Source organism: Urocitellus parryii, chromosome 12 (genome assembly GCF_045843805.1).
Source record: "Urocitellus parryii isolate mUroPar1 chromosome 12, mUroPar1.hap1, whole genome shotgun sequence".
Classification (NCBI taxonomy): Eukaryota; Metazoa; Chordata; class Mammalia; order Rodentia; family Sciuridae; genus Urocitellus; species Urocitellus parryii.
In genome coordinates, this window is record NC_135542.1 from 19,415,291 (window position 1) to 19,427,244 (window position 11,954).

Here is an 11,954-nt window from a genome sequence, read left to right on the forward strand (position 1 = left end):
ATATAAGAGGAAGTGAGGGGAAAGGGAAAAAACGAGAGAAATGAATTACAGTAGATGGGGTGGAGAGCGAAGATGGGAGGGAAGGGGAGGGGAGGGGAGGGGGGATAGTAGAGGAGAGGAAGGGCAGCAGAATACAACAGACACTAGTATGGCAGTATGTAAAAACGTGGATGTGTAACCCATGTGAATCTGCAATATGTATACGGGGTAAAAATGGGAGTTCATAATCTGCTTAAATCAAATGAAATCAAATGAATGAAATATGATATGTTAAGAGCTTTGTAATGTTTTGAACAACTAATAATAAAAAAAGAAAAAAATTTAAAAAAAAGAAAAGAGAAAGTTGGAAAAGACCTGGTTGGAAAAGACCTGTACATGTCATAACATCATATTTCTGTTTACCTGGAGGGGCTTGAATATGTAAACAGTCACTCATAATAAAGACACGAAGGAAGGTGATACTAGAAACCTTTTTAAAGGTCATCTCGGGGGAAAAAAATAAGGTCATCTTGGGGAATAAGAGAATGAGGCATCTCCCATGTGCAGATGCAGTTTTTAAATAGTCCGCATTACTAAAAGGAGAAATGGCTTATTCCAGAGACGGAAATACTCTACTCCTTGACTTGCAATGGGCCACAGCCTAATAAATCCATCACAAGTGGAAAATGTGGGGCTGGGGTATGACTCAGGATACAGCACTTACCCTGCATACATGAGGCCCTGGGTTTGTTCCACAGTGTGCGCGCACGCACACACACACACACACACACACACACACACTCACACACACACACACACTCACACATTTTTAAGTCAAAAGTGCATTTAATAACCTCACCTATGGAATATCATAGCCTAGCCTTGCCTATCTTAAGCATGTTCAGAGGACTTACATTAGTCTACAGCTGGGAAAAGTAATCTAATGTGAAGTCTGTTTTATAATGAAGTGTCAGGTATGTCACATAATTTATTGAATACTGTACAGAAAATGAAAAGCAGAGTGGCTGTATGGATATACACTCACATCATCCCACAGTCAAAAGATTGTTAGCCTGGAGTGGTGACATGCCTGTAATTCCAGCAGCTACGGAGGCCGAGGTAGGAGGATTGCAAAGTCAAAGCCAGCCAGACTCAGCAACTTAATGAGGCCCTAAGCAACTTAATGAGACCCTGTCTCAAAACTAAGCATTTTTTTTAAAAAAGGGCTGGGTGTATTGCTCAGTGGTTAAGCTGAGAAAAAAAATGTTAATTCACAGCATCATTAAGTCAGGGACCCACTGTACACATATGAGCCTGGGACATCTTGTCATGCCAGAGAGCAAGGGGACTGACCTGAGAGGACTGGTCATGTATGGAAGGATTCAGGGACCAGCTTCACTGGCCAGAGATGACATCGTTGGAGCACCAACAAGGGCAATCATAGCCACAGGCTGAAACATGAAGTAAGCTGAACTCTGTGAGTTCCTAATGACATAAAGAGTTCAGCCAGAGGGGGCCTGGAAACCAATTCATTATTTGGAGAACTGGTAAATGAGGAGAAGACCCAACATCTACCCCAACTTTAATCTCATTTAATGAAACTATATTCAGGATACCACTGGGTGGACGGCAGGAGGTTTCTCCTTACTGCCGTATTCCAGGTGAGAAGTGAAGAAGAAATGAAGCAGTAGAGCATGACCTTGTGCAGTTCCTGCTGAGCTCATGGGTGAGGGCCAGGGCCACCGCAACTCCTGACATCATTGGGAAGAAAAACCACGTGCCTCTGTCTCCCCGTAGCACCTATGATGTACCCAGGCCGAAAGTGAACTTGACAAGGTCTCTACACCTAAACAATCACTGTGAAGAAGAGAGAAAGAAAAAAAGAAAGTGAGGGAGGGAGGGAAGGAGATGGAGTGAGAGAAGGAAGGAAACATGGGAAGGAGGGAAACAGAAGAAAAAGAAGAGGGAAGCCAGGTGCAGTGGCACAGACCTGTAACCTCAGCAGCTTGGGAGGCTGAGGCAGGAGGATCGCGAGTTCAAAGCCAGCCTCAGCTACAGTAGGGGGCTAAGCAATTCTGGGAGACCCTGTCTCTAAATAAAATACAAAATAGGGCTGGGGACGTGGCTCAAGGGTCGAGTGCCCCTGAGTTCAATCCCCAGTAATAAAACAAAAAAGGCGTGAAAAATTCCTCTAGACATGGATTTTATTATTACATGCAAGTGTGTGGAGTGGTGATCATACACACACCACGTACAACGTGATTAGCATCGCCCTCCTCTTAAACATTCACCATTTCTTAGTGTCAGGAAGCTCTAATCTCCTCTCTTCTAGTTCCTTATAAATTTGTGATACGCTGTTGTAAACCACGATCGCCCCACTGTGATCTAACTGCACTTGAAACCATTATTCTCCCTAGAATGTAGATTTTAAGAAGAGTTTTGATTCTAAAAAAGTCGGAGTACTGTTAATGCTTGGTATTCTTGTCCTAAAGTCCCTGACCACTGAATTAGCCATGTTGACTGTCGCCCCTCGGGGTAGGTTCCTATGGGCTATGATCACATTTTCATCCACTGGTCAGGCTGCAGCCCTGTTCAATGTGCACTTCTGTTTCCCTCACTTAACTCACAGCTGACAGCACTGTATCTCATGCCCCAGTGAAGCTTACCTAGCATATTTTCCCCACAGGTAAGTCCCAGATCTTGCTCTTAGGAACACTACACAGCACTTCAGTGCTTGCTTGGGGCCACTTGAAACAGCAAAATGTCTAAGAAAAAAAAATGCAAATATGCAAAAAAAAAAATCGTGGACTCAATAGAAAAGGACACTTGTTTGTAGCAAGTGAGAACTGAAGCAAAAAGTCAGAGTACCACTTTGAATGACCTCAGCTGGGGGTGTGCATGTGAAAGGACCCAAGGCTTGGCAGTTCTGCAGATGTCTGCAAATTCCTTGAAAAGCGCTATGAGAATTGAGTACTCTGGGTATTGGTTTTGGAGTTGCACATACGTTTTAGCAGGTTGTCAAATTCACAGAATCTGGAGGAATGAGGAGTAATTGTATTTTATAGATCCAGGATTGTAGCTAGGTGAATGGACTTGCTCCAGGTAGGCTGTTTTTGAAAGAGCCATGGTGGTTTTCCAGTGATAAAGACCTTTGATGCAGCCATAGAAGTTTGTGCAAGCTTCTCTGCCCAGCTGAGAATCTTCCTCCACAGTGTGAACAACCCCCGCCCCAGTGCTGTCTCTGGACAGCGGATGGTCCTGTAGCCATCGGGTTAGTGCTGCCCACCTGGTCCACAGGTCCCACACAGTACCCAGATCCATCTATACCTGGTGCCTTACTCTCTCCCAGCCACTTACTTGTCTGTCAGTCTCCTGGATGTGCCTTGGGTGCCCAGAAAAGGTGTGCAAACTGACAGACACCAGGCTCTAAGCTGGACCTCTGAACTCGAAGTGAAATACAGGAGAAAGACCAGGTGTTTGGGGATGGAGGTGGAAGGATGTGTCACTCTGGGCCAGTAGGGGAAAAGTAAACAATTAAACTAGGAGGATCTGAGGCGGGTTTAATTAAAGGATGACTTATAAAAGGATAGGGGCTCTAGAATAATCTTTAGGGCTAGCCAGGCTGATCTGGCACCATCCTCAGCCCCCTCCCCAGGCCAAAGGGAGAGGGAGACGCAGCTGCTTCCGGGGGAGCAGGGAGGATGGAGACATGTCTGCCTTCAGAGGGGCCAGAGCAGAGTAAGAAGGCAAAGCCCTCTGTCCAAAAGGCACGGTCACTGAGAGGTATTACAGTGTCTACAGGGGGTCCTCCTGCTTCCCCTCTTCCTCTCTCGTGTTTTCAGTTCTCCTTCTCTCTCTCTGTCATGTTGCTTTTCATTGACTATTTAGAGTCGCACTCCCTCCAGAGAGGTTACAGACCCTCGCAGGCATCTGCTCTGGATCTTGGCAGACCCTTCCTCCCCACTGCAGGGTTCTGCTGCCTCCAGCCACAGGACTGGGTGGATGTGTCATGCCCCAGCAGGAGGCGAGCAAGTGGAGCCAGGCATCCTCCATTCCCAAGAGCTGCCACCCCAGCCAACATGGCAGGAAAAGCAACCCCCCAGGAATTAAAACCTTCACCCCAGGATCCACCAGGCACCCGCATGAGCTGGGGAAAAGGCGCAACCCTTCAAGAGGTGCCTATGGAAATGGCCAGGGTGCTGCCGACTTGTGGGATGGTGGAGGACGGCCACAGCCATGCCCCAGGTGTGGGCACCCTACCCTAACCCCCCATGCACCCACACCGTACCTGGGGGGTAGCATGGCAGCAGTTGCTGCACCAGGGGAGAAGGGAAGGCTAGGTGAGGCCAGGGCACTCAGTGGGAAAGCAGGTGGCTGAGAGCCCACATTGGGAGATGGGCCTCTCCTGAGGCAAGGCTCCAGGTCCTGGCACATGCTCCACTATCCCGATTGAACTTCCCTTTAAAATGCAAATTCAAAACAAATTATTAAGAATTTCAAGATGGCCACTGCAGAGCCAGGGCCGTTCTGAATGTGGGACCCTGTGTAGCTGTGCCAGTCCTACACCTATGAAGCCATCCCTGAGAGGAGAGGGACAAGACCAGCTGGAGATGACACCCTAGAAGGGCAGGCAGGGAATAAGACCCCACCCTCGCTTTCCTCCCCATTTCTGGGTGGGTCTCTTCAATGGGAGAACCCAGATGCCAGCCAGAAGGCAAGATTGCCAGTGGAACAGAATCCACAGAGGTCAGCCTCCTGGGGCCGATGGAAGGACGAAAGATGTGGAGAGTCTAATCCCACCCAGTCTGCACCTTCGCCCCTCAATATTCACTCTTTAATATGGGTGGGAAAGAGCTACCATATCACTGGAAGCTAATGTCAGCTTGGTCATTGGTATGGTCTGAATGCTTGTGTCCCCCAGATTCATGTGTGGATCCCTAACCCCCCATATGATGGTCTTAAGAGGTGAAGCCTCAGCGACATGAGGGTGGGGCTTTCAGGAATGCAACTGGTGTCCTTATAAATTTCCATTGTTTATAAGCTACCCTACCTATGGTAGTTTGTTACAGTCACACTCCCACCTGAAACAGAAAGGGAGCCACCAGCGACATCCTCTATATAAAGTAGTGGGACTGCAGGCAACAATGAAGTAACAGCAGCATGACTGCAGAAACCCTGCTTCTGTAGCTGGTCCCAGGACCTACGGGGTAATGACATCCCTTCACCTGCTCCATGATCCCCTCAGCCTTTGCTAAACAGGAATCTTTAGCTGGCAGAGTGATCCCACCTTCCTCTCCTACGGGAACTCCACTGGCAGTCCCGTCTTACTTGGGTTGCTATAGTTTTTTTCCATAAACTTGTACAGTGGGACATGGAAATATAATAAGAGATGTCCAATGCACCTCCAAGACTCCAGACCTGGCTCTCCCTGCCCCACTGTAGAGCAGATCTTCCCTTGGCCATTGGGACTACTAGCACAGGCAACATAGCACCCCTCCCTGTGCATGTTGTTTGGCAGCAAGAGGAGCCCAGAATAGGCAGGGATATTCTACTTGCAGTGCTTTGGTACCTGGTAGAGAGAGTCTCTCTTAAGTTCCAACACTGCTTTGGTTTGGAAGAGTGTATCCTACAGGTCCATGAGTTGGAAGCTGGGTCTGCAGGGTGATGCTATGGGGAGGTCCTACGGGCCTTTAGGAAGTAGGGCCTAGGTCACTGAGGGAGCACCCCAAGGTACATTCTGGGACCTCATGCCCATCCTCTCTTTTTCTTTGCTTCCTAGCTCATGATGTCAGCAGTTTGTTCCATTGTGCACTCCAAAGCCCCGAAGTAGTGGGGGAGTCACAAGGTCTAGGGATGGATCCCCCAGAACCATGAGCCCAAATAAACCTTTGGGCTATTATTACCTTCTATCCCTGGCTAAACAACCACCTTGCACATGAACCTATTTTGAGCAAGGGCCAGGGAGGCAAGGGAATGGACGTCTGGCACCCACAGGAAGGGCCATCTTGCTAGCTGGCTTGTTGAGCACCTTCTCTGTGTCAGGTGTCCCCTGGTGGTCATCCAAAACAGGTCCACTCATGAACCAGGAATGGGATGTTTCCAGAAAATTCTCCCGGTCCTCCTGAGCATGCAAGTGCAGGCTGAGAGAGAGGCAGGGAGCTGGAGAAGAGGCCAAGGGAATTTTGAGCTGGTTGCTCACACAGTCTCCCTGGGCCCTTGAACAGGCCCAGGCCCAGTCTCCCACTTATTATTCTCTCTTAAAAATGAGGCACTGCTGTATATACCCAGTTATCAGCCATCAGTAATATTCCTTTCACAACAGTCCACTCAGGCTCCAGAGTCCTTGAGATCCCACAGGCAGGAGTGTAGCTTCTACTTGGGTTGACCAGCAACACAGGAAGTGCTGTACTAAGAGCATTTGCCACAGAGGAAGACGGGAGGTCTCCCTTGCAGTGCTCTACGTGGGGCTCAGCAGAAGCTCCTCATCTCATCCTCGTCACTGCCACAGATACTCCCAGTGCCAGAGCTGGCTCCATGATAACAACCAGGGGCAGAGCAGCTCGCCAGTCAGTCTCATGAGCTGCCAGGCTGGAGCAGCACTCCAACCCCCAGACCCAAAGAGACCGGCCACTAGATGTATTGCCAAGCGCAGCTACTTCCCGTTCACTTTAGAAGGGATATCCTGACCTGCCCAGACCACTGGACACCTGGACACTCACCATGCAGCTTGACCCTGAACTTAGCTGTCTCTATGACCTTCCGACTTGTACCTGTCCTACAAAGGCACCCACAGTTCCTACTATTTCCTGTTACTAGCCCATTGCCATGAATGGACCAGCATGCTATTTTGCAGGATTTCAAGATTGTCAAGGTTCCTCTGAACAAATGGACAGAACCCTGAAGCAAGGCAGAGAAAATATAAGGCTGTCCCTGCAATAGAAATGCAAATTGCTTTTGACTTCTCCTCTGTTGGGAATGGGAAAGAGAGCCTTTACCAGGTCAATCAAACACTATGGTGAATGCCAAAAATCCATGTGCAGAGCTGCAAACTTCAGACTTCAAACTACAGTCCGACCACTCCAACATTACTGTAGCATTGTCTAACTTGAAGACATATATATTTTACTATATAATTATATTTTGCCATTTGTCTATGCTTAGTAACAAATTTGCAATTTTTTATTTGATATAACAAAGGCTTTGATGTAATTTCTCTTAGATTTTGCATTTTTCATTATTATTATGCTTAACCTCAAACATATTGATTCTTATATAATTGTATTAGTATTATGAACAATCACATGAAATGTTGTGAATATAATTATAGGGCTGTTTTTCATTTAGTATGAACCTTTCCATCAGTGTGGAAAACTAAGAAAATTTCTTCCCGCTGTATAATCTGGGATTTGTAGCTTAAAGTTTGTTTTTCTGTGAATAAAATGTACTCAATAAATGCTTATATAATTATAGCAAAATGGATTCTGCTGTCATGTATGACTAAAAAGAACCAATAAATTAAAAATATATTTAAAAATGCAAATAAAAAGATGAAAAAAAACCTATGGTGTTTAGAAATGAAATATTTGGGAGGTGATTAGGATTGAATAAATTCACCCCAGTGAAGTCCCCATGACTGGATACAGGTGACTTTATAAAGGGAGGGGAGTGGAGATTTCGGAGGATACCCATCCTTACACTCGTGGTTCTCGCCATGTGAAGCTCTGCCCTGGCTCGGGACGCTGCCAGCCAGAAGACCATCCTCAGCTGCTGCCCTTGCCCCTGATGTAGACCTAGGAAACAAACCTCTCCTCTTTATACTCCTCCACTCTGGTACTGTGTTATTAGCGACAGTGACTGGATTAATAGAAGGCAAATGCTCTGTTTTAATCAGATCACAGATTCATCTTTTATGGGCACATTCAAGTATAAAGTGACCACTTTACTGCTCAGGGCCTGGGAGTTGCAGAGGAAGGTAACGTCATTTATATACTTTAAATGAATTTACATAAGCAGCAAAGGTTCAGAATGGTATATGATAATGTCTTTTCCCTTGGTAAGTGCTTCAAACAGCAAACTCAACAGCAGCAATTAATGTATCCTTCAAAAGACACTCTGTAATCTATTAACTCATGACATTTGACTATTCAGCCTATTATTAATCCAAATTTAATATTCACCTCAAAACCAGTTTACTATTATCAAATCCACTAAAATGTCCTACTGAAACAATTTTCCAAGGTGAAAAAAATACAAAGATTCAAGCTGGGGACATGTTGGCTTCTTAAGAGGGATTTTAAGATTGTAGATCTTTGTCTCTTCCCAGCAGCTCTCTGAATATGACCCCAGTTTCCTCATGTTAAAATAAGGGCATTGCATAGTCTGGCTGGCTCTGCAGGTCTAAAGCTCCCATGTCCAGGATCTGCCTATTTTCAGCCCAAGGCATCTTAGGGATGAGGCCAGAATTCCAAATGAGGTTCAAATTTGCAACAACACTAGTGGCCCAGGTACACAGTCTCAGAAAAAGACTCCAAAATGACTTAAAATTAACACATCATACCAAACTTTTTGTTTTATAAGTGAGAAAACTTAATTAAGGAGAAATTTCATGTTTTCTTCTGATTAACCTACTTATCTTTCAAAATTCAGTTCTGAGCTGGAGGTACATAGCTCAGTGGCAGAATGCATGCCTAGTCAGTGGGAGGTCCTGAGTTCCATGCCCAGCACTGCAGGGAGGAAGAAGAGGAAGAGGAAGAGGGAAGGAAGAGGAGGACAGGGGGGGAAAGAGAGAGGACCTGAGAGGAGAGACTGATTTAATTTAGCCATTCACCCAGAAGATACAGCTGGCCACTCCCTACTGTCATCAACATCAAATATTCACTGTGTGTCAGTTATCTGCCAGTCCCTGTTCTAAGCACTTAGGATTCATGGTGCACAATGGAGACGAAAATCCTTGCTCTCAAGTGGCTTATATTCTAGGTGGGGGGGGGGAGGGCCGGAGGCACTGCACTGTAAAGGTAATAAGTAAATCATGCTGTATGTGGAAGGGAGCCAGTACTAGAGGGAGACAGAAAAGGATCATGGGGATCAGGAACACCAAGAGTGGGAATGGCTGAGTTTGTGAGTGACTTATTTAGTTAGTTAGTTAGTTTTGAGTTTGAGATTTTTACCTAGTCTGATAGCTTCATAAAGAGGTGAAAGTTGATTAAAAAAAAAAAAAAAACTTATAGGAGATGGGGAAAGGAGCCAGGGAGTATCTAGAAGAAGAAGGGCAGGGTCCCACCCTGTGAACATTCTCCACCAGTTCAGGTCACAGTGAGCAGGCTCTTGAGAGATAAGGCTAGGGAAGCTGGTCACACAGAGCCCTCGGGGCCACCACAGAGGCTTTTACACTCCAGGGTTTGAGTAGAGCAGTGACATGATCCAACTTCTTCCCTGCAGGCCCACCTGCTCTGGTTGCTGTGTGGGGAATAGAACATGGTGGACAGGAAGAGAAGCTCTGAAAGTCGGTGGGGGCTGTTGCAGCCCCTCAGGTAAGAGGCCAGGACTGCTTGGACCCAGGGCGGTGGCGGAGGTCGGCTCTGTCCTGAAAACACAACAGGGTGAGCTAAGAGATGAGATGACACTAATGGGAAACATGAGTAAAGTGTTTCCTTGAGTTTTGTGAGCAAACAAATCAAACCCGAGGACAGGGTTGTGGGAACTCCTGATTTATACCTGTCGGAAGTATAAGTGACAACCTACCACTTGAAACTGGCAATTTGAAGGGGGTGGGGTGTGGTCAGAGTCTTGTGATTCTGACTTCTCAACTTGTAGTATCTGACACTATTTCCAGATAGAATTGGAGGGCATTCAACTGCTGGTGTTCACTGCAGAACTGGTTGGTGTGTGGGGCTTCTCCCACATCTGATGTCTGAAGTACTGAGCGTCTGCATAAGAGGTAGTTGGTACTGAAAACCAGAGTGGGAAAGTGTTTTTCCCACACTATGTAACACATTGCTGCAAACTTTGCAACTTAAAACAATACACCCTTATTCTCTCACACTTTCCATGGGCCAGGAGTCTTTAGCTAGGTCCTCTGTTAAAAGTTTCACAAGGCTGCAACTAAGGTGCCAGGCTGTGTTTTCATCTGGAGGCCCCAGTGAGGAAAATGTGCTTCCAAGCTTATTCAGGTTGCAGACAGTTGGTTTATTTGTGGTTGTAGGATAAGGGATCTAGCTGTTAGCTTGGCACACCCCGCCATTCCCAGGGGTCACTCACAGTTCTTTGATGTCAACTCCTTCAACACTTCCACCCTCTTCATCAAGCTGTAAGGAAAGTCTTCAATGTAACATAAAGCAATCAGAGGTGACACCGTATCACCTTTGCTTTATTCTATTAGTTAGAAGCAAGTCTCTGGATCTGCACACTTAAGTGCCTGAACACCAGGAAGTGGGACACACGCGGGATCACAGTGACCTGTATCATTAGAAGTGTGTGTGCCCCTCATCTCAACAATTCTGTCTCCTGTTAGCTCTGGCATAGCATGGCTAGTGTGACAAAAGAACTTCATTTTCTTTTTAAGTTTTTTTTTTAGTTGTTGACAGACCTTTATTTTATTTATTTTTTATGCAGTGCTTAGAATCAAACCCTGTGCCTCCCACATGCTGGGCAAGAGCACTTCCACTGGGCCCCAGCCCCAGCCCCAGCCCTAAGAACTTCATTTTCAATTTAAAGAAATCTAATGATCAATTTAATTTAAAAACCCATAGTAAACTCAGTTTCAGGGAAAAAAACAATTTGTGTAAGTAAATGAGACTTCTTTTTCAACTGTAAATTTTATAAAACTAGATACAGATCAAATATCTCCACTGAAAACTCAGTGTTTAAACAGTATGATTGATGTTAATTGTAAAGATATACACCAAGTTTCAAAGACAATACAAAAACCAGAAATCTCTTAAATAATTTCCAAACTAATGTTGAAATGATAAGATATATTATTAAAAACAATTTTATCTGCTTGTACTTATTTTTGAAAGAAACGAGTTACCAGAGGATTTTAAGTTGCACACGTGGTTCAAATTCTATTGCTGAGCAAAAATAAAGAGGTGCTGAGCTTACACTTGGCAAGACACCAATGTCAGCTAATAGTGCAAGGAAACATTTGATTAATGATAGATGGGACACTGTGGAGGGCTCAGAGGGGTGCAGAGGGGCTCTCCAAGAGCTGCAAGACTGTTAAGGGTGTGTGGGTGCATCTCGGTGGAGCCCAGGGAGCGCTAGAGGAAAATGGGGTGGTGGTCATTCCGCTCTCCTGGGCTCCACCGCGGGTGCCAGGCCCGGCAGACCTAGGAGCGCTGGCTGGGCAGCCCTGCCGCCCAGACCCCGGCTGCCCAGCCCCTCCCCCAGCTCGTGCGCCCCTGGGTCAGCCTTTACAGACACAGGGTCCACTCACTTCTCAGTGTCTACACCCCTGTCCTTGCTTACCTGGACCAGCCCAGTCACCCGACCTGTCCAGGGCTGCACCTTGGGCCTCCAAGTCTGCCCCTAGAGCCCCGTGGGCATGTTGAAACGTACCTAGGTCCCAGGCCTCCTGGCACCCACAAGGCCCAGGAGCAGCCCGCTGCTCTCCTGCTCTCATCCCTCAGGTGTGATCCAGCCCCAGGGCCCTTGCCCTGGCTACTCCTGCCAGCTGAACCCTCCTCCCTCTGGTGTGCCTCACTCAGGTACTGCTTCCCCAGGAGCCTACCTTGCTGTTGAAACCTGAGTCCGAAGCCAGGTGCTGCTGCACACCTGTCACTACTGGGGGAGAAGCTGAGGCAGAAGGATCACTAGAGCCCAGGGGTTTGAGACTAGCCTGGGCAGCATAGAGATCCCGTGTCAGTTGCTGACACACGCAGCAGGACGCCCCGCGCCAGCGGCTGCTCCACCGGCTCTTCGCCCGGTGCCCGCGTGAACGTGCGGCGTTGCTTGACCCTCTTGCAGCGCCGTAGGCC

General features: G+C 46.9%; 1 long non-coding RNA gene across 1 annotated transcript; it reads right to left on the bottom strand.

The window, feature by feature from the left end:
• Nucleotides 1–949: 949 nt before the first annotated feature.
• Nucleotides 950–11,928, bottom strand: LOC144249771 (uncharacterized). Its single transcript, XR_013342298.1, has 3 exons — nucleotides 11,708–11,928; nucleotides 10,237–10,283; nucleotides 950–1,836 (listed from the first exon to the last, which is right to left on the bottom strand). It is a non-coding gene; the product is annotated as an uncharacterized LOC144249771 (long non-coding RNA).
• Between the last annotated feature and the right edge of the window lie 26 nt (nucleotides 11,929–11,954).